Here is a 22,705-nt window from a genome sequence, read left to right as displayed (position 1 = left end):
GAAGAAGGAAGGAAGGGAGGAAGGGAGGGAGGGAGGGAGGGAGGAAGGGAGGAAAGGAGGAAGGGAGGAAGGGAGGAAGCTACCTTTTGAATATACTTCCAGACTTTTTTCTAAATGTTTATACATGTAACTTGATATTAGTTTCTGTATTCCTAGCACTTAGCTCAGTGTAATGCCTGTTACATCTCAGTGGTTAATAAATGTTCTTTGAAGGAATGAATACATGAACCACTGACTATTTCCTCGCATTCTGTTCTTTGTGAGGATGAAGAAAAGCAGGTCCCTCTAAGAATGACAAGTTTCCTGGGTGCTATGAGACATATCTAAACAGATATCCACAAAGCAGGCTGTTTTCTCTGTTTCTGGATACTAAGCACCCCACCTCCCAGCATTTTGTGTCCTGAAGGAAATCAGGCATTAGCCTCATATCACCTTAAAAATGGACACTTTATACTTTTACAGCGGCCTATAGTTTACAAAGTGCTTTCATAGGGCTCTAGTTTAGTCCTCAAAGTCGAGCTGTGATGCAGTGTCTTTATTTCCTTCTATGGATGAGGAAAGGGGGACGCGAGAGGCTAGTAGTGGTTCCAAGTTACGCGACAGACCCAGGCCTGGAATAGTGGGTTTAGCGTTCCTGGGGGTGGGGTGCCCGGAAAGTCCATCAGGGGCTTTGTCACTGTGTCACTGTCTGAGGACCCTGGGGCGCAGAGGACAGAGGTGCAGGGAAAAGTGGCTTTTGTCCTTCATCCCATGCCCACCCCCTGGGAGGCAGAGTGGCCCATGATCTGTCTCAGTCCCATGGCACTGAAATGAGAAACCCTTGTTCTGAATGACTTTACCTGGAGGTGATCTCTTCCGCTAGACTGGCTGTGACATTAGAAATGGACAAAACCTAGGACGTTTCCCACCCGGAGCTCGATGGGAACTGGCAAGTGTCAGATTTGAAATTTCTCACTGCAACTCACAGGCTTCTGCTGACCTGGACTTGAACGCTCCAGCCTGGGAACAGTCCAGGATTAAATGTTGACAACTAGCTCAGGGGATATACGTAAAATGCCTTTAACTCCAGTAGGGGCAAGTGGTCACCCAGCCAGGGTCCGAGACCTGCCTTCTCATTCTGGCCCTGCCACGATTTTGTCAGGTGCCTCTAGACAGATGACATGTTCTCTCCAGAACTGAGCTTACGTATTTTTTAAAAGTTTATTTATTCAAGTTATTTAAGTTATGTATGTATGTATGTATGTAATCTCTACACTCAATGTGGGGCTCAAACTCACAACCCTGAGATCAAGGATCACATGCTAGGTCACCTGGGTGGCTCAGTTGGTTAAGTGTCTGACTTCGGCTGAGGTCATGAGCCTGGGATACTGGGACGGAGCCCCCATCAGGCTCTGTGCTCAGCAGGGAGTCTGCTTCTCCCTTTCCCTCTGCCCCTTCCCCTACTTGTGCTCTTTCTCTCTAACTTTCTTTCAAATAAATAAATAAAATCTTTTTTAAAAAAGAATTGCATGCTTCACCAACTGAGCCAGCCAGCCACCCCTGAGCTTATGTATTTTTAAAAAGTTAGTAAGTGAATAAATAAATTAAAAACCAAAAAAAAAAATGTAAAAAAAATTTTTTTTAAAGGTTCACCTGGGTGGCTCAGTGGTTGAGCATCTGCCTTTGGCTCAGGTCGTGATCCTGGGGCCCTGGGATCAAGTCCCACATTGGGCTCCTTGCAGGGAACCTGCTTCTCCTCTGCCTGTGTCTCTGCCTCTCTCATGAATAAATTAAAAAAAATTTTTTTTTTAAAGTAAGAATTAGGTGGTCTCAGAGAAAATAACCTCTGAAAGCACAAGGAGTGCCTACATAACTCCGTTTCCTTATTTTATTCTTTGTAATCTATGTCTTTAAATAAAAAAGCTTACTCATATAGCAAAAAAAAAGTGATTTATGGGACACACATATACGTATTAAAAAGTCTATAATCTCATAGAGGAGATATGTTAGATGTTGCTGAAAAAAAGTGATTGCCACTTGCTGCCTTGGCTCTTACCTAAGCCCTGGATTACTTCATGCTTTGAACAAATGGATGGGAATAAGAGTGCCCAGCCCTTATCTCTTCTGCAATAGCCTGATGGAACAGAGAGAGATCAGAGACCAAAAAGCCTGGTTTGAATTCCCAGCCCCATCACTGACCGACTTTGTGGACCTTGGGCAGGATCCCTGTTACCCCACCTGTAAAATGGGTATGTGGTAAGGAGTAAAGATAATTTCTGTGAGTTCTCTGGAGCAGTCCTGAGCTCACAGCTGGTGCTCAATGTGTGCGGCTGCCCTCTGTAACACGGGGCAGGGTAAGGTAAGCAGAACCGCGGGGCTATAGGACAGCAGGGAAAAATGTGATTATTTCATGTTTCAGGGCCAGGTGCCTAGGGAGGAGTGTTGAAGGAGGGCCCTGAGAGAGGGTCCTCAAATTTGAAAGGTGGAGGGAGGAGAGGGAAAAGCAAGACAAGGCAAGGAGGCAGGAAAAATGCAACGAATGTACAGGCAGTAGAAAGGAGCATATTCATACGGGCAAAGGTGCGTCAGGGCGGGTGAATTGGGGCCAGGTATTTGAGGGTTCAAGGTGACTGAGCATGGAGACTATCTTATAGGAAATGGGAAGCCATTGGAGGCGCTGAGCAGACGAGTGACAGGTTTAATAAGTTACATTTCTATCTAGAAGGCAGTAGTAGCTGCAACCCAAGGAAAAACATGGTACACACTTCAGAGATGGACTTGGAAGCAGATGTCAATGAAGTCCTTCTATGCAGCCGCTGTGGGGCAATGGCAGATGCACTCTGTGACACCAGTCTATCCTAACAGTCTTGGAGAGAGAGAGTGGGCTCACCTTGGGTAAGGTGGGCGAAGAAAGATGACTTTGGACAGACTTGGGGGAGGATAAGGTCACGTAAGGATTTCTGGTTCTCACAGTTGTGGACTTTATTTTTTATTTTTTATTTTTTTTTATTTATTTTTTATTTTTTTATTGGTGTTCAATTTACTAACATACAGAATAACACCCAGTGCCCGTCACCCATTCACTCCCACCCCCCGCCCTCCTCCCCTTCTACCACCCCTAGTTCGTTTCCCAGAGTTAGCAGTCTTTACGTTCTGTCTCCCTTTCTGATATTTCCCACACATTTCTTCCCCCTTCCCTTCTTTTCCCTTTCACTATTATTTATATTCCCCAAATGAATGAGAACATATAATGTTTGTCCTTCTCCGACTGACTTACTTCACTCAGCATAATACCCTCCAGTTGTGGACTTTAAATGGGTTAGTCATGTAAGATCTTGAATGTGGATCTACAGTTGGAGTCTTCAGGGACCCAGGGTGACAAGGCAACTTTATTTTAGCAATAAAGTAGCATGTTCTTCAGCCTCGACTCACATCAATGTTGAATAACAATCGCTGAGGACAGAAAAAGAAAAGACGAGAAAGAAGAGGGAAATGAAGGAATAGGGAAAGAGGGAGGGGAGGGACAGAAGAGGGGAAGGGGCTGGAGACAAGACAAAGAAAAGAAGAAAGTGGATCAGGGGTAGGGTCAAGGATTGGAGGCTGTCTGCTCTGGGGGGCCACACACAGCCCTGGCCACACAGCGGCCTGCCCTGGCTCGAGTCAGCCACTTGAGCGGCTGAGAGGAGGCGGGAGGCTGGAAGGCTGCAGTCAGCTGCATCTTTTTGGCTGTAAATAATCAAATGGAAAATGTTGGATGATTCTCCCCTGGCTCAGTCTGGAGGGAGGAGGGCTATTCATCAATCTTTAAGCTTTTTCACTTCTGGGGATTGTCACCCATGTCAGATCCATCTGGACATTTCTGCTTTATTTTTTTTTTCCCAAATGCCTTTGCCAGGAAGAATATTTAACACATTTAGATGTAAGAAACTAGGACATAGAGGCACATTGGTTTCTCCCTTTTTTCATAAAGCCCAAGTGTTCTTACGGGATCATTAGGTCCGTTAAATAATTTGTTAGTCATTCATTCATGCAACAGATATTTAAAAAAAATATCTTAAGAATTTATTTATTCATGAGAGACACAAGCAGAGACACAGGCAGAGGGAGAAGTCAGCTCCCTGTGGGGAGCCCAATGTGGGACTCGATCCTGAGACCCTGGGATCATGCCCTGAGCTGAAGGTAGACGCTCAACTGCTGAGCTACCCAGGAGTCCCAACACATATTTTTTAAAAATTTATTTATTTTAGAGAGAGAGCATGAGAGGGAGGAGAGACAAAGGGAGAGAATCTCAAGTAGATTTCCCTGTGACCATGGAGCCAGTGCAGGGCTCCTCAGAGGCTCGATCCCAGGACCCTGAGAGAGTGACCTGAGCCCAAATCAGGAGTTGTTGGATGCTTCCCCAACTGAGCCACCCAGGCGCCCCTACTCAACAACTATTTCACCAGGGCTCCATGCAAACAGGGGGCCTTGGAGACTGCTCTTGGTTGGGCGTCCCGCAGGACCACCTATGTCATAAAGATGAGATCACACGCTGGACGAAAGAACAGCAGATACTGCAAGACGTTCCCCTAGTTATGTTGCTGGTAACAAAACAAAACAAAACAAAACAAAACACAAAGCTCATTCATCTTCATGAGTTCCTTGTAACTTCCCTACAAGTCTCCCTTTCCCTGTTTTCTCCTCCTACTGCTGGTTACTCTCTGTGCGTAAAAGGGCTTCAGCTTGAAAGTAGCAGCCGGGTTAAATAGCCCCACTTCTTTGGCCATCAGCCTTAAATCACAGTCTCCTTTTTGGTCCTGCCCACTTCCTGTTTTTATCACATGTCTGGTCTTCCACACTCTTTCATTTATAATGGCTGCCCCTGATTAAATCCTTCCCAGGCCTGGCACCTCTTCTTTATTTGTCTCCTTATCTTTGAGCCTCACAACAAAATCCTGAAAGAAATGGAGACTCAGCTGGGTTTCCTTCCTTGCCTAAAACACAGAGCTGGGGGCGGGCTTTGAACCTTCAAGGGCCTGACCTTCGAGAGAGGGCTCCTTCCTTGACTCGGTGTGGCCTCCCCAACCTCCACCTGAGAGCTCTTCCCCCCTCCTGCTCTCGCCCTTGCCAAGGACCAGAGAATTTCAATCAGGAGACTGTGCCCCTTGGTTCTCTCTCTATTAATAAATGTTTGATTGATTCTAAATGAGCTGTCACTATGCCTTGGAGTGAGGATTACGAGCAGCTCCATAAGCAGATTGTAAAGTGACGGCCATGTGACCCAAGCTGTTACTGTGACAACAGCTGAGGAGGAAGACTAATTATGGAGATGGGGAGGAAGGGGACCAGGGGGCCTGAGGGGCAGGGCTGGGCGCTTCTGGCCTTATCAGGGCTTCAGCAACGGGAAGCCAGACTTTATTCGCTTTCTCCAGGTCCTTTTGATATTTTATTTTTAAGATTTTATTTATTTATTCATGAGAGACACAGAGAAAAGGCAGAGACACAGGCAGAGGGAGAAGCAGGCTCCATGCAGGGAGCCCAATGCAGGACTCGATCCTGGGACCCCAGGATCATGCACTGGGCTGAAGGCAGACACTCAACCGCTGAGCCATCCAGGCGTCCCATCCTTTTGATACATCTATATTTTTTTCTTTTTATATTTTAAATAAAATCTTAGCCCACACTCCTCATTGCCTTGAAAAATAGCACCGGTTTTCTTTCCCTGGTTTTCTTGGGGAATAGGAATGATAAAGTGTGAACTCCTATCACCTATGAAAACTTGTTGTCTGAGGATCTTGGCTCAGATCTGTAAGCACAAGGGATTTAAACAGTTTTTTTTCCTGATGATTCTCGTGAGGTGGCTTCCCTGAATTAAATTTCTGAAGCTCACTCACAGTGGCACCTTGCCCGTGTGGGAATAGTCTCAGCGTGCCACAGGGGAGAGGTAGACTCAGCTTCCCTAGGAGGGCAGTGTGAGAGCATGCTGACCCCCGTGGCATTCGGCAGAGGGGCTCTTTTATTTCCTAGCTCCGTCAAATCATTTAATCTCTTCAAAGCTTTGCTTGCCTCACCTGTAAAATGACACTGGAAATGTCATCTGCCCCACAGGGTTCTGGTGAATTGTGAGAACATAGCTGTAGTACCACGCTGCCCCTAGGCCACGGGGCACCTCGGTGTCAATTTAAAAAAAGGCCACCCTCTTGGCAGAGGCTACCTTTCAGGAGCACAGCCAATCAGGGCAAGGAATTTATTTATTTATTTATTTATTTTTAAAATTTATTTATTATTTTATTATTTATTTATTTATTTATTTATTTATTTATTTATTTTATTTATTTATTCATGAGAGACCCAGAGAGAGAGGCAGAGACACAGGCAGAGGGTGAAGCAGGCTCCATGCGGAAAAATTATAAATAAATAAATAAATGACAAATTTTAAATATAAGTTGTCTGACCCCTTATCTCCAAAACACAAGAATAGGGCATTACAACATAGGTAAGGATAACATTATAGACACTCTCCCCACAACAAAAAGGAGGGGGAATGGTGGTAGAGGAATGGGAATCACTGCTACCCAGAGAACTTGAGATCCAGTAGAGAATGTGCTGGTAGTATGTTGATCAGAATTCAAGGCTTGGGAAAGATTCTTCAGGACTCTTGGCTCCACTCTCTAGGCTCTTGGTTCCGCCTTCGGAATTATCCTGCCCATAGATGGTGGCCCAACGCCATAGCTGAGTAGTTTCACAGGCTACTTCTTCCCTGTAAAAGTTTAGGATTCCTGTTGTGAGATTTCAACCCTTAAATTCAAGCTGGAAGCATTTCTGCCACTAGGATTCCCTGAAAAAACTTCATGGTCCTCCCATGGGCAAACACAGCTGTATGTGAGGGAGCAAGGCTGGCAAGGGGCACCCCAGGCTGACATCAGCTCCCATTCATGCCCTGGGCTGGGCGCCCTCAACAGAGCCCAACCCCCAACCTTAGCAAGTGAACCAATCTACTGGCACATTTTAGTTGGGATCCGTGACCTGTTATTAATATCATTTATCACATTTAGTCACTCAGGATTTGTTAACTGTTGTCACTATTATTTGCCGTATGTTCATCAATTCCCAGAGAAACAGAGCAGCCTAAGAGGACCCAAGATTTTACACAAGGAACAAGAAACTCAGGAACAAGTTTCTGAGATGATTGCTGCCTGGGTCCTAAATTCCTTGGGGCTGGTTTGAGGAGAAGAGGGAGGGAAGGGAAGGGAAGGGGGTTGTTGCTACAAGGGGCTTGGGTCAATGAAGCTTCGCCCCAGGGCTATGTTTTTGAATGCTCCAGGTCTGCTTGGAAAAGAACATGTGGATGGAAGGGGTCGAGGTCTACAGTCAGAAAAACTGGCTTCCACTTCTGATTTCCTCCTTGTGTTTGCCCTGAGATCAAGGGACAAGACTTCAAATCTTTAGTTTCCTCATTTAAAAATCTGGGTTGTGATCTCTCTCCTATGTATGTTACAGGGTTGTGAGGTTCAACCGAGATAATTTGTGAAAAAGCACCAAGTTCTGCAAGACAGGGTAAATGATGGAGACTGTCCTTTCTCTCCATGTATTTGTAGGTTGGCAGAGGCAAGGAAGCAGGTTTTTTACTTGCTTTCCTTTTTCTTTTCCAGTTGAATATCCTGAGCCTTCTGTATGGACATTGGCCCGGGTGGGTATCAGATGCTCTCAAGCATCACTGGCTGGACCTAGATGGACCCATAGGGTCAGGGCACACTTTGAGGTTGTCACCTTAGCCTTTCATGGTGCGTTCTGGAGCATCCTTTGCCATTGGCTAGTGGAGACCATATTTGTATTTCCTGTTCTGCCCAAAGAGTCAGACTTGTTGAAACCTATGGTTAATTTGTCATATCTGACATCTAGATTTGATGTGAATTCCCAGAAACAACCTTAGGGGAAACCCTCACCTGAACTCTCAAACCCTCTTTTTGCTTCTCCACTGCAATATGCTCATGTGTTCACAAAGCTGGACCATCACCACCAAGCCCTGCAGGAAAAATAACAATTGAATTACAGAGAGAGTGAATTAATAACTGATCTCCATAAAGTCTGGCTGCATCCACCACTGAGACGCCAAGAATTGATGACTTCACTTTTTTTTTTTTTCTGAAGCAACTCCTAAAGTGCACAACTGGGCACAGTTCCACTGGGAAAGTAGATTAATCAGGAAGACAGAGGTGCCTGGGAGACGCTCAGATTTAGAATTCAGATTAGCTTCAACTTGGATTTGTCCTTTTTCTTAATGGATGTTCTTCTTATTTTTCATGGACTTGGGACACACATATCCTTTTGTGCCAAATCTGTCAGTTTTTCCTGTATAGCAGGAAAAGTAAGAGGTGATCCTGTATTTTTAGAGGAAAATGGAAGCCTGGGGAAGATCAGCAATTTGCTGGAGGCCCCAACGGACACAAGAAGCCTCAAATAACATTTATCAAATAAAATGTGTGGGTCAGGATGAGTAAGAAATTAGCAAAGATTCAGCCGCCTTCTTCCTCTGCCTTCCATCTTCTGGAACCAGCGAATGAGCTGATTAAGCTGGGGTGTTAGGAAAAGACAAGTTCTTCCAAGACCTGAATCTGGCATCCTCTCATGAGGGGCAATTAGCTCCTGGAAAGCACAATGATGATCAGAGCTGCTGAGTTAAACTTTAGCCCTGGACTATGAGAAACACCAGTCATCTTCCTTAGCTCTAAGTTAGGAAACTCTCTACTGATACAGGGGGCAGTTGCAATTGGAATCCTCATTTGAATATCCAGATACCTATGGGAAGGTGATGATGAATTGCCCTCTTTCATTATTACAGGCTAGAAAAAAATAAAATAAACCAGGAGGAAGAATTTTTTAAGTCAGAGGGAAACAGGAAAGTTTTGGACACAAGTGGTCTTGTTGTGCTCTAGGTTGTGAATCCGAGAAACCACCAAGGACCTGACACTGATGCAAGTACACGAGGGTTTATTTACAAGCTTGAGCTTGGGTCCAAGGATACTCCACACAGCAGAACGGGGGCTTGGACCCTGAAGTGGGTTACAGCTGGGCTTTTTATGGGCTGGTCTAGGGGATTTTCAGAAGGCGTGGAGGAATTTTTTTTTTTTTTTTCCAATTCCAATATGGGGGAAAGGGTGGGGGAGTTTCTCAAGATCTGATATGGGATTCTCTGCCAACGGCATTCTGAGCTCTGTTGTCTTTCTGGTATGGGATTCCCTGTTAAGGACATTCTGCAGTTTTTCCTGTAAAGTTCAGCTCTTATTCCCAGGGGCCTAAAATGGCTGTACTTGTGCTAATGCTAAACTTGAGGTGGAATGGCCTTAATTTTCTCGGCCTCCACAGTCTGATCTACAAGGTGGCCTGTAATTCCTCTTGGCCTGTGTTTTCATTTCTCTTTTCTTTTGAATGTCATTGTATGGACAATACTCAACGTGCTGAGGCAGCGAGAGCGCCCAGAGCAAGCTTTTACATGTGCTGGAGCAGCCAGTCCAATACCACACATTCCCAGGGAAGGCACTGGTGTTCATACGGAGTCCGAGCTGGGTTTACCACTCGGACTATCTGAGAGAAAAGATGGCTGGGTTGAAGGGACTTTGGGTATTTGGTTATTGAACTTCTTTGCCTCTGTTTCTGGACCTGTGTTTCTTAACTGAAAGTGATTTTGCCCCCTAGAGGACATTTGGCAATCTGGAAACATTTTGGTTGTCACAACTGGGATTGCTACTGGCACCTAGTGGGTAGAGGCCACGGATGCTGCTGCACATCCTAGGAGGCCCAGAACAGTCAGTCCCCCGCAGAATGATTGGGCCCAAACTCTCAATAGACTCAAGGTTGAGAAACCCAGTCCTGGAACAGTGGGCGAATCCTTTTTTTTTTTTTTTTTTAAGTTTTATTGTATTTATTTATCTGAGAGAGAGAGAGAGAGAGAGAGAGCACAACCAGGGGAGAGAGGGAGAAGCAGGCTCCCTACTGAGCAGGGAGCCCGACTTGGGGCTTGATCCCAGGACCCTGGGACCATGACCCTAGCCGAAGTCAGACATCCAACCAATGGAGCCACCCAGGTGCCCCCAGTGGGAGAATCCTATATTCTTTTCTAAAGCAAACAAATCACAGAAGGATCACAGTACAGTTTGTATCATACTGGCTTTACTCAGATGAAAGAAGACCTGCCTATTTCTATTATAATAATAATGCTGTGTAACAACCACTAGACCTCAGTGATATACAGCAATAAAAAAATATTTTTATCTATTTATTCATGAGAGATACAAAGAGAGAGGCAGAGATACAGGCAGAGGGAGAAGCAGGCTCCATGCAGGGAGCCCAATGTGGGACTTGATCCTGGGACTCTGGGATCATAACCTGGGCGGAAGGGAGGTGCTCAACCACTGAGCCATCCAGGTGTCCCTACAGCAATAAACTTTATTCCTCATGAGGCTAGAGGTCAGCTGGGCAGCTCTGCTAACCAGAGCCAGGTTCAGCTGGCCCTGACTGAGCTCACTTGGGTCTCACTTTGGCTGGAAGCTTGGCTGGTCTCTATGGGTTCACTCTTGTGGGCTGTTGGCTGGGGTGACAAGGGTGACTGGAGCATGTGGTATGTCAGCATCTAGAGGACTAGCCCAGGCCTTTCACAGGCTTTGTTAGTGGCAAAGCTCAAGAGAGAGAGAAAAGCATGAGAAGCCCTTGAGGCTAAGGCTGGGAACTGGCTCATAGCTTGCACTATACACTATTGGCCAAAGCAAGTTACATGATTCAAGGCACGTAGAAACAGACAATGTTTTCTTTCTTTCTTTTTAAAAAAAATTGTTTTAGATTTCATTTGTTGGAGAGAGAGAGAGAGAACACAAGTTGGGGGAGAAGCAGAGGAGAAGCAGATTCCCGGCTGAGTAGGAAGCTGAACATGAGATTCAATCCCAGGACCCTGAGATCATGACCAAAGGCAGATGCTTGACTGACTGAGCCACCCAGGTGCCCTGAAACAATGTTTTCATGAGAAGAGCCGCAAAGTCCGTTGCAAGGGGCAAGGATACAAGGAGGTATGAAGAATTGTGTGCATTTTTACCATCAATCTACCACATGCTTCTTCTCCACTTCTAATTTACACTTAGGCCTCAAAGTTCAGTTGAGCAGTACCTTCTTCAAGAAACTTTACTTGACCCCTCCTTTGTCCTCCTGTGTGAATTCTGGGCTGACAACCCTCAAAGCACCCCTCCTCACACTGTGCCCCAATCCTGGGCCCAACCATTGGCCAGCCCCCTGATAAATCTCGAGCCATTTAGTAATCCCTGCCTCCAAGAACCATGAATGAGTATGTAGTTTCCTTTCTCCGTCTGTGTCCTAAATGGTCTATAGATTTGGTTGTAGACCATGGAGTTAAAGAGCTTGAGTTACGGAGTGAGAATGTGTTGGTTCGAATCCTCCCTTTGCCTCTTACTAGGTCAAGTCAAGCAAGCTAACTAATCTCTCTATTTCTCTGTACCGTGAGGATAATAGATAGTAATAGTACATACTCCAGAGGTTTCTGAGGGCAAAATGAGGTTATATAGGAAAAGTACTTAAAAGAGTGGCTGGCACGCAGTGATCTTCAGATGGTGACTTTAGTTGTAATGTTTCAACCCAGCACCCAGTTTGTAGAGAATGGTGACTTCATTCATTATTAATTCATTACTTACAGGTAGACATGATACTCTTGTGCTTCTCCTCATATAAGAGAGCATCGCACATCACTGGCCACCTGACCGCTCAGAGGCTGAATTCATGTTGCTTCTCTGGCTGGTTCTGCATGCCTGTCAGTCACTGGAAGAGCTAATCGTTTCCTTCTCCAGAGGTCACTAGAGCTGAGAGAGTCAACTTGCCACCAGGGAGACACTACTCCCAGGGTGGAAGGAGCCCTATGCCTCCTGTTCCTACAAGCCTGACTCATCATGGAGACGCTGGCTGGGCTGTTGGATTTCTACAGATCACAGGGATAATGAAGAGAATTGTGTGGGAGGAGTTTTGAGGAAGCTCAAGAGCTGAATTCAGTGTTTCTGTAACATTTTGGGAACTGTTAAAATAAGACACATGTACGATTTCAGACAGACTTTTAAATGGCAGCATAAAACAACTGCTTCTGCCATAGTCTGGGCTTGTGGGTTTTATATCCATAAAAAATTAGAAGATGCCTCGTGAATAATACACTGACTCAATTCTGTGAGTCGCAACGCCCCTCACAGGGTGACTGTGTCTAACGCTTTTAATATCCTGCAAACTGGCTGGGTGTCTCTCACTTGGTGGATCTCAGCAGAAATGGAAGCCAGTAGGAGAATCGGTGTCATCAACTTCTCCCACTTTCCAAGCTGCCAAGTCAGATGGTTCTTGCCTGGACTTGAAATTGTTCTTAGTGAAGTCTTCAGGTTAAAACTGAACATTTCTGAATCACTTATAAGAGATTCTCAGTGCCTGGTGGAAACTGGATTGTGAAAGTAGTTATCTGGGGCAAACCCAGCCCAACCTAAAGTTGCACTTTGATGAGCCACCTCCGGGAATTCACTGTAACGTGACCTCTACTGAACACCTGTGTCCATGCTAATGTTTTTAATCTTTAAAGAATGCTTGTGTTTTGTAGTCCAAAGAATATAATTTAGCACTGATGGTACAGGTTTTTAAAGCACATTTAAATAAACATTTCTGGAGGAGTTTGTCTTGCTCGCAAAGTAGGTATTTAGCTCTCTGAAAGCAAGGGCCAAGTCTTAAATCTGTATTATTACTTCTACAATCCCTGGCACCAAGCTAGACACACACAACACCTGATTCCTCCCTGTAAGTTGTCACAAACTAGTAACCTACAAATTTGTTTCATTCATGGTTTTTGTTTTGCCTCAGTGCAGTGGTGTAAAAGGCAATGTAATTAGGGCTATGATATAAGCAGCGGAGCATACATGTTATATCCCTGGCCCCTTCCTATGTTCACATGGTCTTCATGAGGAATGTGAGTCTCCCCTACTCATTTGCTCAGAATTTTCTTCCCATTTCTCATTCCCTGTGTAGTCCTGCTTCTACTGCAAGGTACAATTCTAGTTGCATCTTCCCCATAAACCGTTCCTGACATGACACCCAGAGAGCCTCTCCCTCTCTGAGCTCCATTGGCACTGGCCTTCAACGTACTTCATTTATTCGGTAGCTCGTACATACCCTGGTGTTTCTGCTCTTCTATGTAGTATTTATCCTCCCTTGCCAGTTGAATTGGGGATTTTTTGAGCAGACTGTAATACCACTTTTTAATACCAGCCCCGGTTATGTCTTGTATGGAGCAGGTGCTGAATATGTGTTTGTAGGCAAGGGAGAATGATACTTCTAGAGACAGTCCTTTATCATGGGCACTTTGCTGGGAGGATTTAGCCAATCTTATGGCCATATTGCCCTTGTCCTAATCTCTATTTAGCATTTGATTATAATCATGGATCTCCTTCTACTTTTTATCCTTTCTCATCGTCAAAGAGGTCTTTTTTACTTTTTACCCTTTTTGATAATCATCAAAAGCCACCTCCAAACCAGATTCTTTCCCTTTATCCTCTCCAAGAGATTCCATTTGTTTGTTAAGCATCTGCCTGCTTTCTCTTAAGCTAGCTAGATGTTTTCCTGAATTAGTTCAGTTGCAGGAGACAGACTGTAGCAAGAATGGTATTAGACACATCTGGTAGTGTCATGTTCCTTAACAGGTAATTATTCAGCACCTACTCTGTGCATTGCGCGGAGTAAACACTATGAGCAACTCATGCCTCCTGCTTTAAGGAACTTTCGGTCTAGTTGGAGAAATACTACACACGTGCATGAAATGCATACGTAATTCAACCAACTGAGCCACCCAGACACCTGACTGTTTAAGTGTCTGCCTTCGGCTCAGGTTATGATCCCAGTCCCACATCACTGTGCTCCCTGCTCAGCAGGGAGTCCTCTTCTCCCTCTTCCTCTGCTCCTCCCACTACCCCATTCTCTCTCTCTCTCTCTCTCTCAAATAAATGTTTTTAAAAAAATTATTCGATGCTTATGAAGAGTACTAAAGTATCAGTAAGAGCTATGAATTCCAAGGAGGGCAATGTCTCTGAAGAGTAAGGAGAAGGTTTCAGAAGCAGGTGGAGTCAGTTCTGGGTCCTGAGTATGAGTAGAATTTATAGAGGAGAAACTGAACAGGGAAGATTCGCCAAGAGGGGACAATATATAGTGGGAAGACCTGAAATTTTGGACTCACATACAACCCAACCCTTACTATCAGGTCACAAGTCTCTGAATTTCATTCCTTATTTGAAAAATACCTTGTCGCATTGTTGTGAGGGGTCAATGGACAAAGTATGAACATTTCTGGTGTAGCGTCTGATATAATAGGTGACCAATAATTGCTTGTTAGCCTTGTAGCAACTGTCAAAAGTGATCAAAAGAAGTCAGTGGGACTGGAGATGGGACCATCTAATTGGGACATAAAGGGAGTGATGGGACATGAGGAGGGAGAGTCAGGCTCCTTGTTAGGTCACCTGTTGGGGGGCTTACATGTCTGGATACAGACTTGCGCTTTAAGCAGTAGGTGGTAGGTGGGAATGCTGAGGGCAGCCATGATTTTTTTTTCTTTTTTTTTTTTTAGCAGATTTTGTAAGTTCCTAATTTGGAAAGTACGCAGGCTGAGGCACCGGAAGTAGTGGGTGGCAGGCGAGGGCTGAGTCTCTGACTCTGCTCATTACACTCATGTGAGTGAGGTTTTGCCTCCAACAATTTGAGAAATACGTAAAAGACTGTTAAAATAAGAAAATCCCAAAATACTAAAATTCTGAAATCTAAAATCATCTAAATCTGAAATACTTAATTTAAAATACTGAAAATCCTTGAGGACCCCAACAACACTCTTCAGAGCCAGTAATTCTGAGCAGTTCCTCTTTGAATCATTCAACTATGTTGTATTCCAGGAACCCGGCATGGTAGTGATTCTCTAACTTTGCCAACTATAGTTTGGAAACCAACTATAGGCAAAAGTACTGATTCACAGCTGAAGCTTTTTTTTTCTCCAGCTCATCAGTATTAAGTAAATAATAAATTTATATGCAGCTGTTCTTGGTGAGTAGTGTTTGCTGGTGGGACCTGCCTATACATGTTGCCAGTGCTGTGTTGTTCTCAGATTAACACTTAATTAACTAATCTTGTTCCCGAACCTAAGTGAATGGCTAACCTACCACTGTGGTGAGTGGAGCAATGTGAAAAGCATTTTGCAATTTATATGCATTCTGCTATTTTAATTCATTGCTTCCAGTCCTAAATCATAACCAAAAACTATGTTTATAGACCAAAGGAAATGAACTATCTTATGTTGCCATTTTTCAAGTTAGAAAAAAGTAGCCAAAAAAGTAGATCAACAGGCCATATTGGAGTAATAGCCTGATAACCAGAAGGCACATTTGAGTTGAAGTCCCTGATGAAAAACTGCTAACTAGTCTGAAGAGTCTAGCAGAGGTGTCAGAAGGCTTTTCACACCCACTTGGTCAAAGCTCATTCAGATAATTTTAGGCCAATAAACATCTATGATTCCTGGCTCGGTCCCCTTTGTAGAGGGCTAAGCCTTCCTAATCTAAGAAATAAATATAAGCAAGGGTTCCTGGGTGGCTTACTCGGTTCAGTGTTGGCCTTCGTCTCAGTTCATGATCCCAGGGTCCTGGAATCGAGTTCTCCATCAAGACTCAACATCCCTGCTGAGCAAGGGAGCCTGCTGCTCCCTCTTTCTCTAACCCTCCTACTTGTGCTGATTTGCTCTCTGTCAATAAATTAATAACATGCTTTAAAAAAAAAAAGAAATAAATATAAGCAGACTAAAAGGGTGCTTACTCAGTTGTGATATTGGTGACACTTGACATTGACCTTGAAAGGAGAAGGGCACTTATCCTCTTGGAGAGGGGCAACATATGCACCCACTTGACAAGTCTATAGGTGTCTTAACTTGAGTCTAATTTTATGTCACTCCAAGAGATGCTGATTTGACTCTGCCCATTCATGTTTATCACGGATGGGCGTAAGTATGGAGTATTGTAAATAAGACCTGATGTCTTTAATAAAAGCCTTAATCAAGGTTATCTGGATTCATTGAAGGCCAACTGTGTACCCATCCTGCGTCGAAGACTGAGGACATAAGGACAAATGTACACAATTCCTACTCTTAGAAATTGTGATGAGGGATCCCTGGGTGGCGCAGTGGTTTAGCGCCTGCCTTTGACCCAGGGCGCGATCCTGGAGACCCGGGATCGAATCCCACGTCGGGCTCCCGGTGCATGGAGCCGGCTTCTCCCTCTGCCTATGTGTCTGCCTCTCTCTCTCTCTCTGTGACTATCATAAATAAAAAAAAAAAAAAAAAAAAAAAAATTAAAAAAAAAAGAAATTGTGATGAGCCATGAGATGAACACATCTCATGTAGGGAATATCTCAGCATAGCATATGCCAAATAGTAAACAGTGGCGTAGTCAGTGCTGTTGGGTTTTACATGGGAAGCTTTGTGGTGTATTCAGGGACAGTGAGTGTGTATGGACTTGACTGGAGTTGAGGATTGAAAGCAGATAATGTTGGCAAATAGTTTGCAGCAGAACTGGGGGGGGCGGCGGGGCGGGTGGACTTTGGTAACCAGATCACTTCAGCTTTGCAGGCAACTACGGTCCATGGAAAGCCTGACTGGGGACAGCCAACTGCCTCAAATTTAGGAGGGTAAACCCAATGGCAGTGTGTTGGGTAGACCAGAGTCAGGGACAACAAGGCCGTTACGAGAGCAGAAATAGTTTAGATGGCAGCAGACAGACAAAAAGCCCTGATGGGGCTAGAAAGACATGTAAGAAGAATCATGAAGAAAAAAGCAGTTTTTGCTGCTTGTTTCCTCTTCAGTTGGACCATGGTTGCTGTCTTTGTCAGTTTGGCCCATTTTAATAAGACTGGGGGCTTGGAACAGCACTCTTGTCTCACAGTTCTGGAAGCTGGGAAGTCCAACACCAAGGCACCAGCAGTTCTGGTGTCTGGTGAAGGCCCGTTCTCTGATTTACAGACGGCCGCCTTCTCATTGTATCTTCATGAGGCAGAGGGAAAAATCTGCTCCCCAGTTTCTTCTCATAGGGGTTCTAATCCCATCATGGAGCTCCACCCTCATGACCTGATCACCTCCCATAGGCCCCACCCCAAATACCATCCCCCTGGGAGTTAGGATCTCAACACAGGAATATTGAAAAGACACAAACATCCCTGTATCCCAGTTACCATAATTATTAATACGTCTATCATACTCTTCTGCTTAATTTGCAAGTTTCTTGAAGATAATGTCTTCAGAGGAGGTTCTGTTGGTGGAATTAAATTGTGCATTGCCTAACATGTTGAAATTCAGTTCTTCCCCACACAGATTATTATTAATGAAAATCTGTTTAACTGTTCTCCAAGACGTACCAGCTAGGAGTCTGTTTGGGATTTCAACATTTTATGCAAAAGGTTTATTTCCTGACATTGCATGACGTTGAATAGAAATTCTCCCCCTACTTCTGCCACACACACACACAAACACAGAATCAAAATGCTTATGTTTGCCTAAAAAAACCAAAAGGGGTTGCTTGAGGAAGCAAACACTTCCATTTTGAGGCAGAAACCTAAAAAACTGTGAAGGGTGTTAATCAGTTTCTCAGGCTTTTAAACATTGCATCGCATTTTGTTTTTCTGCTTTTGAAATTCATCAGACCTCCAGCTTGGGGATTTCTGATCTGTAGAAAGCTCTTTAACAAACATCCCCAACACCCTTTTAGACAAATACCCCTTCTTCAGATGCAAGAATGGAAACTACTTTCTATTCTGGAAAACGTATGGTGTTCTATTCTTTGAGGCTGTTGTAACTGCTAGTAGCAGTCTCGTCCTCAACATTGGTGGCTCTTCACTTAGTCTGCCCTCTTTCCCCAGAGCCATGTCATGGGCACGGGGGCAATCTGGGAGCCATGTCGGATACTAATTGGATACTAATTGGGACTGCAAAGCTTTCTTACACTGCTTACTTGCCTAAAAAACAAACAAACAAACAAAAAAACCCCAACTGCTTAGCATTTTAAGAGGCTTTATTTGAGAGAGAGCACAAGAGTGAGCATGAGCTGGGGTGGGGGTGCAGAGAGAGAGGGAGAAGCAGACTCCCCACTGAGCAGGGAGCCCGATGTGGGACTTGATCTCAGGACCCATGAAATCATGACCTGAGCTGAGGTCAAACGCTTAACAGATTGAGCCCCCCAAGTGCCCCCCCGCCCCCTGAATCTGCTTATTGTTCCACTTTTATTCATTTCACTGCATCCACTTTTCACACAGGGGATAGAATATTCAGCATGAACTCTGAAGCCAGAGCAAATCCAGGCGGTGACACTTGTTAGAGAGATGATGGCGGTCAGATAACTTCTTGGACAAAACTTTGTTTTCTAATTTGAAAATGGGGATTAATCCTACCTACTTTCCAGGAATTTGTGCGGATTAAATGAAATGGCCTTGAGGGATGCAAAGCACCTGGCATACAATAGTCTCCGTGAACATTAGTTTCTTTTCCTTATTTGTTAAGTATTTGTTTCTGAGCATTGTAGTGCTGAGGATAATGCAATGGAGAGAGAGAGAGAGAGAGAGAGAGAGAGAGAGAGACAACCCCTGCTGTTCTATGTCATTATGACAGTGGTTCTCAAAGGGTTCCCCAACCAGCAGCAGCATCAACACCCATCTCAGTTTCACTCCATTAGAGGCTCGAGGGGTGGGGCCCAGCAGACTGGGCTTCTGGGTGATTCTGATGCCTGCAGTTCTGGGGTTCTGAGAGCCTTTGCTTCTAGATAAAGGCCAGCATGGTGGGTTTGTGGCTGTATGACCAGAGAAAAGGTAGGGGTGTGTGTGTGTGTGTGTGTGTGTGTGTGTGTGTGTGTTACTCTTTATTAACATCACAAATACAGGGGCATCTGGTGGCTCAGTCAATTAAACATCTGCCTTCCCCTCACTCAGGTCATGATCTCAGGGTCCTGGGATCCAGCCCTGCATCGCATCATCGGGGTCCCTGCTCAGCGGGGAACCTGCTTCTCCCTCTCCATCTGCCTCTGTCCCCCGCTTGTGTTGGTGCTCTCGCTCTCTCAATTTTTAAAAAATTTTAATTTTTTTTTTAAAAGATCACAAATACATTCAGCTTAAGGAAATGAGCCATGCAGGTGGAATTGGAGAGTACTGAAATCATTTAGATTTGGTCTTTGGTGTCTGATCACATTATTTGTTCTCTCTCTTTGTCAAGCCAAAGCCCCGGGGACCAGGAGTAAATAGAGTGGTCGGGGAGCCCCTGAATCTGGCCTCAACAGTCTCTGTCTTTAGAGAAGGGGGAGGGCTTTCCTCCCCCGGGAGCAGGGTGGAGGGGGCCAGATGTCACTGGCACGGGGAGCCACCCCTCTATCGGATGATTTTTAAATCTAGGTCATCTCACCACCTCCCCGTGGCTCTGCAAGAAGACTTTGAGCTTGTGTGCCACGGGCGGGAAGGTCACCAAAGCCTTGACACCGAACGCTTTTAGCCCCATCTGAGCAGCTATTTCTGAACACGGGGCACTCGGCTCTAACCCTTCCGTAGTTGGCGTCAAAACGACAGCAAAACAGACGCAGAGACTCCTCAGCGGCTGGAGATCTGGGTCCCTGCGGGTCACGGGGTCACGGGGACCCGGGGACACGGGGCCTCTCCAGGGCCGGGCTCGCGACTGGGTGGCTTCTGCCCCCTTGCGGGCAGCCCCCGTCACTGCACCCTGCCGGCTCCGCCCCTGGACCGTGCGCAGGGCCCTGCGGTGAAAGGAGGCCTCGCTTCCCCTCCTTCTTCCCACCTCCTTCCCTCACCCTCCTCTTCCTCCTCCCTCTCACCTCCTCCCTCCTCCCTCCCTCACCTCCTCCTCCCCTCCTCCCCTCCTCCTCACCTCCTCCCTCCTCCATCCCTCCTCCCTCCTCCCCTCCCCCTCACCTCCTCCCTCCTCCCCCCTCCCTCCTCCTCCTTCCTCCTCTCTCCTCACCTCCTCCCTCCTCCTCCTTCCTCCTCTCTCCTCCTCCCCCCTCCTTCCTCTCACCTCCTCCTCCTCCTCCTCACCTCCTCCTCACCTCCACCCTCCTCCCTCCTCCTCACCTCCTCCTCACCTCCACCCTCCTCCCTCCTCCCTCTCACCTCCACCCTCTCACCTCCACCCTCTCCCCTCCTCCGTCCCCCTCTCACCTCCACCCTCCTCCCTCTCACCTCCACCTTCCTCCCTCCACCCTCTCCCCTCCTCCCTCTCCCCTCCTCCCTCTCATCTCCTCCCTCTCATCTCCTCCCTCCCCCCTCCTCCCTCTCACCTCCTTCCCACCTTCTCCCCCTCCTTCCTCCTCCTCCCCCAGCCCCGCGCTTCCAGGGCCCACCTGCATTTCCATCAGCTCCAGGCTGATTTGTAGAAGATGTGGCTGTTACCATCAGCTGCTGCTGCAGGACTCAGGTGTTCCAAACCGCATTTGGTGCAACTGGTCCGATACTGTCCATACACAGGGCACGCTTCAGGACTGTTTTACAACATACATTTTTTTTCAATATGAATTTTAAAATAGAAAATTTTTAAAGATATAACAATTATACAGGTATTATGTTGGCTTTAGGGGAAAACATCATGCCCATAATCCTATCACTTACCAATATTCTGCTGTGTCAGCGGTTGGGTGGCGAGGAGTGGGTGAATTGGCCACATTGTGGAGGAAGGCCCGTGGGACTCAGGGCTGAACTGGATTTAGGGTGGAAAAGAGGCATCGGAGATATTTGCCTTTCAGTGTCATTCACAGCTTTTTTGTTTTGGGGGAGAGTCTTCCTAAGTATTAGTTTTTTTAAATGTATTTATTTATAGCAAATAGTTACTATTCCATTTCATTACCAGAACAACTCACTTGCTGGCAACCTCATCTCTTCCAAGCAGAGGACAAGACATAGCTACCATCCAGTGGTATGTTAGTTCCAGGTGTACGATATAGTGATTCAAGATAAGCGTGCTCTTTAATCCCCTTCACCTGTTTCCCCCATCGCCCCACATCCCCCTCTGGGAACTCCCAGTTTATTCTATAGCTAAGAGTCTGTTGCTTGGTTTGACTCTCTCCCTTTTTTTTTTTTTTTCTCTTTGTCCATGTGGCCACCAACTTTCTTTCTGAATGGAGGGCTTGCCTGTCAGAAGAAGGCTGGTTTATTCTTCTCTCATTTTCATTCTTTACATTAAAATATTTATCTTGGGGGTGCCTGGGTGGCTCAGTCCGTTAAACATCTGCCTTTGGCTCAGGTCATGGTCCCAGGGTCCTTAGATCAAGCCCTGCATTAAGCCAAACAAAGAGCCTGCTTCTCCCTTTGCCCATCCCCTGCTCTCTCTCTTTCAAATAAATAAACATCTTTAAAAAAAATAAAATGTTTAACTTGGGCATTTTTTCCTCATTCTAAACCTTTGTGGAGGTGTTTTTTTGCTTGTTTGTTTTGTTTGTTTTTAAGAGAATAGCTTTGGTCTGTCTCCAGGGGCAGAGCCTCCACACAGATGGGATTAAACCAAGGGAGGATTTTCAGTATGTTGGAGGAGGACAGTAGGTGAGGGAACACATAAGGTTAGAAATGGAGACCCTCGTTTGAATCCTAGCTCCGCCGTGCAGTCACTGTGGGGCACGAACAAGAAATTTAACCACTTATGGTGGGTTATTTCTTCTTAAAAATGGGGAATATAGTAGCTATTTCACTGAGATGTTATAAGTATTAAATAAGTAACCACATAGGAAAGTACCAAGATATGGTCCTGGTCCCAAATATGGGAACTTACCTACTGAGGTCTCTTCCATCTAGATTCTCAATCCCTTTTCACACCTGTCTTGTCCTCCAAGCAGTACCTTAAGGACAGAGATTATTTGTTTTGTGTCACCAGTATGTAGCTGAGGGTGAGACACCTGCTAGATGCTCAAGACAGGTTTGTGAAACACTCGAGGGTACAAAGGGATGTCCCCATGGTTGGCACCAAGTGGGATCTTGGTCCACTGAGCTGCATCCTCTTGCTCTTGCTCTTTCCTACTCATTGTGTCATTTGTCTTCTGCTACTTTCCGAAGACTCTGGACTTGGGGATAATTAGATATACAGCGAAGGTTATACTGCTGGTACCAAAATAGGAGGTTCCCCTAAGAATTCACAGTAGTCTTATTTTCCTAAAACGTATTTGGCAAGGAGACAGGGGCGTTCAGAGCTTTCTCTTGCCTCACCCTTTTGAGCTACAGTCACTGATGCCCACTTCCCCATAACTGTGGTCACAGCCTTCCAATTTCCTGCACAAATCTGTGTCCAGCTGTGGGGTTCACTCACAGACTCAGACCTGCCCGGGTCTGTGCATGGATCGGAGCTAAGGATTGTGATGGGGGGGGGGGGAAGAGAAATGGATTTGAGAAATAATTTTACAGGGTAGTATAAGCAGAACTGGTTAACAGATTGGAAGTAGAGGGGAAGGAAGAGAGGCATCCCCAGCTTTCTCATGAGGGCAACGGGCAGTGGCCGCCAGTAAAATCCCACTTAGATTGGGAACTTACCCACGTTCCTGCAGGATGGGGAGCAGGTTGGTGGCAGGTAGGACAGGATATCCACTTTGCACAGACTGAGGTCCCAGCGCAAGGCTTGGACGCAAAGCAGCCTGTTTCAATTCTGCTTTTTCTTAACTGGAAGAGAGGC

General features: G+C 45.6%; 1 long non-coding RNA gene across 1 annotated transcript; it reads right to left on the bottom strand.

The window, feature by feature from the left end:
• Positions 1-6,309: 6,309 nt before the first annotated feature.
• LOC112671157 (uncharacterized) lies at positions 6,310-22,674 on the bottom strand. Its single transcript, XR_003143431.2, has 6 exons — positions 22,567-22,674; positions 21,815-21,881; positions 20,662-20,749; positions 20,397-20,534; positions 7,905-7,984; positions 6,310-6,718 (listed from the first exon to the last, which is right to left on the bottom strand). It is a non-coding gene; the product is annotated as an uncharacterized LOC112671157 (long non-coding RNA).
• Positions 22,675-22,705: the final 31 nt, after the last annotated feature.

The sequence above is a fragment of the Canis lupus genome, chromosome 5 (genome assembly GCF_003254725.2).
Source record: "Canis lupus dingo isolate Sandy chromosome 5, ASM325472v2, whole genome shotgun sequence".
Classification (NCBI taxonomy): domain Eukaryota; kingdom Metazoa; phylum Chordata; class Mammalia; order Carnivora; family Canidae; genus Canis; species Canis lupus.
Note: the sequence above shows the minus strand (reverse complement) of the source record. Positions and strands in the feature narration are given on the sequence as shown.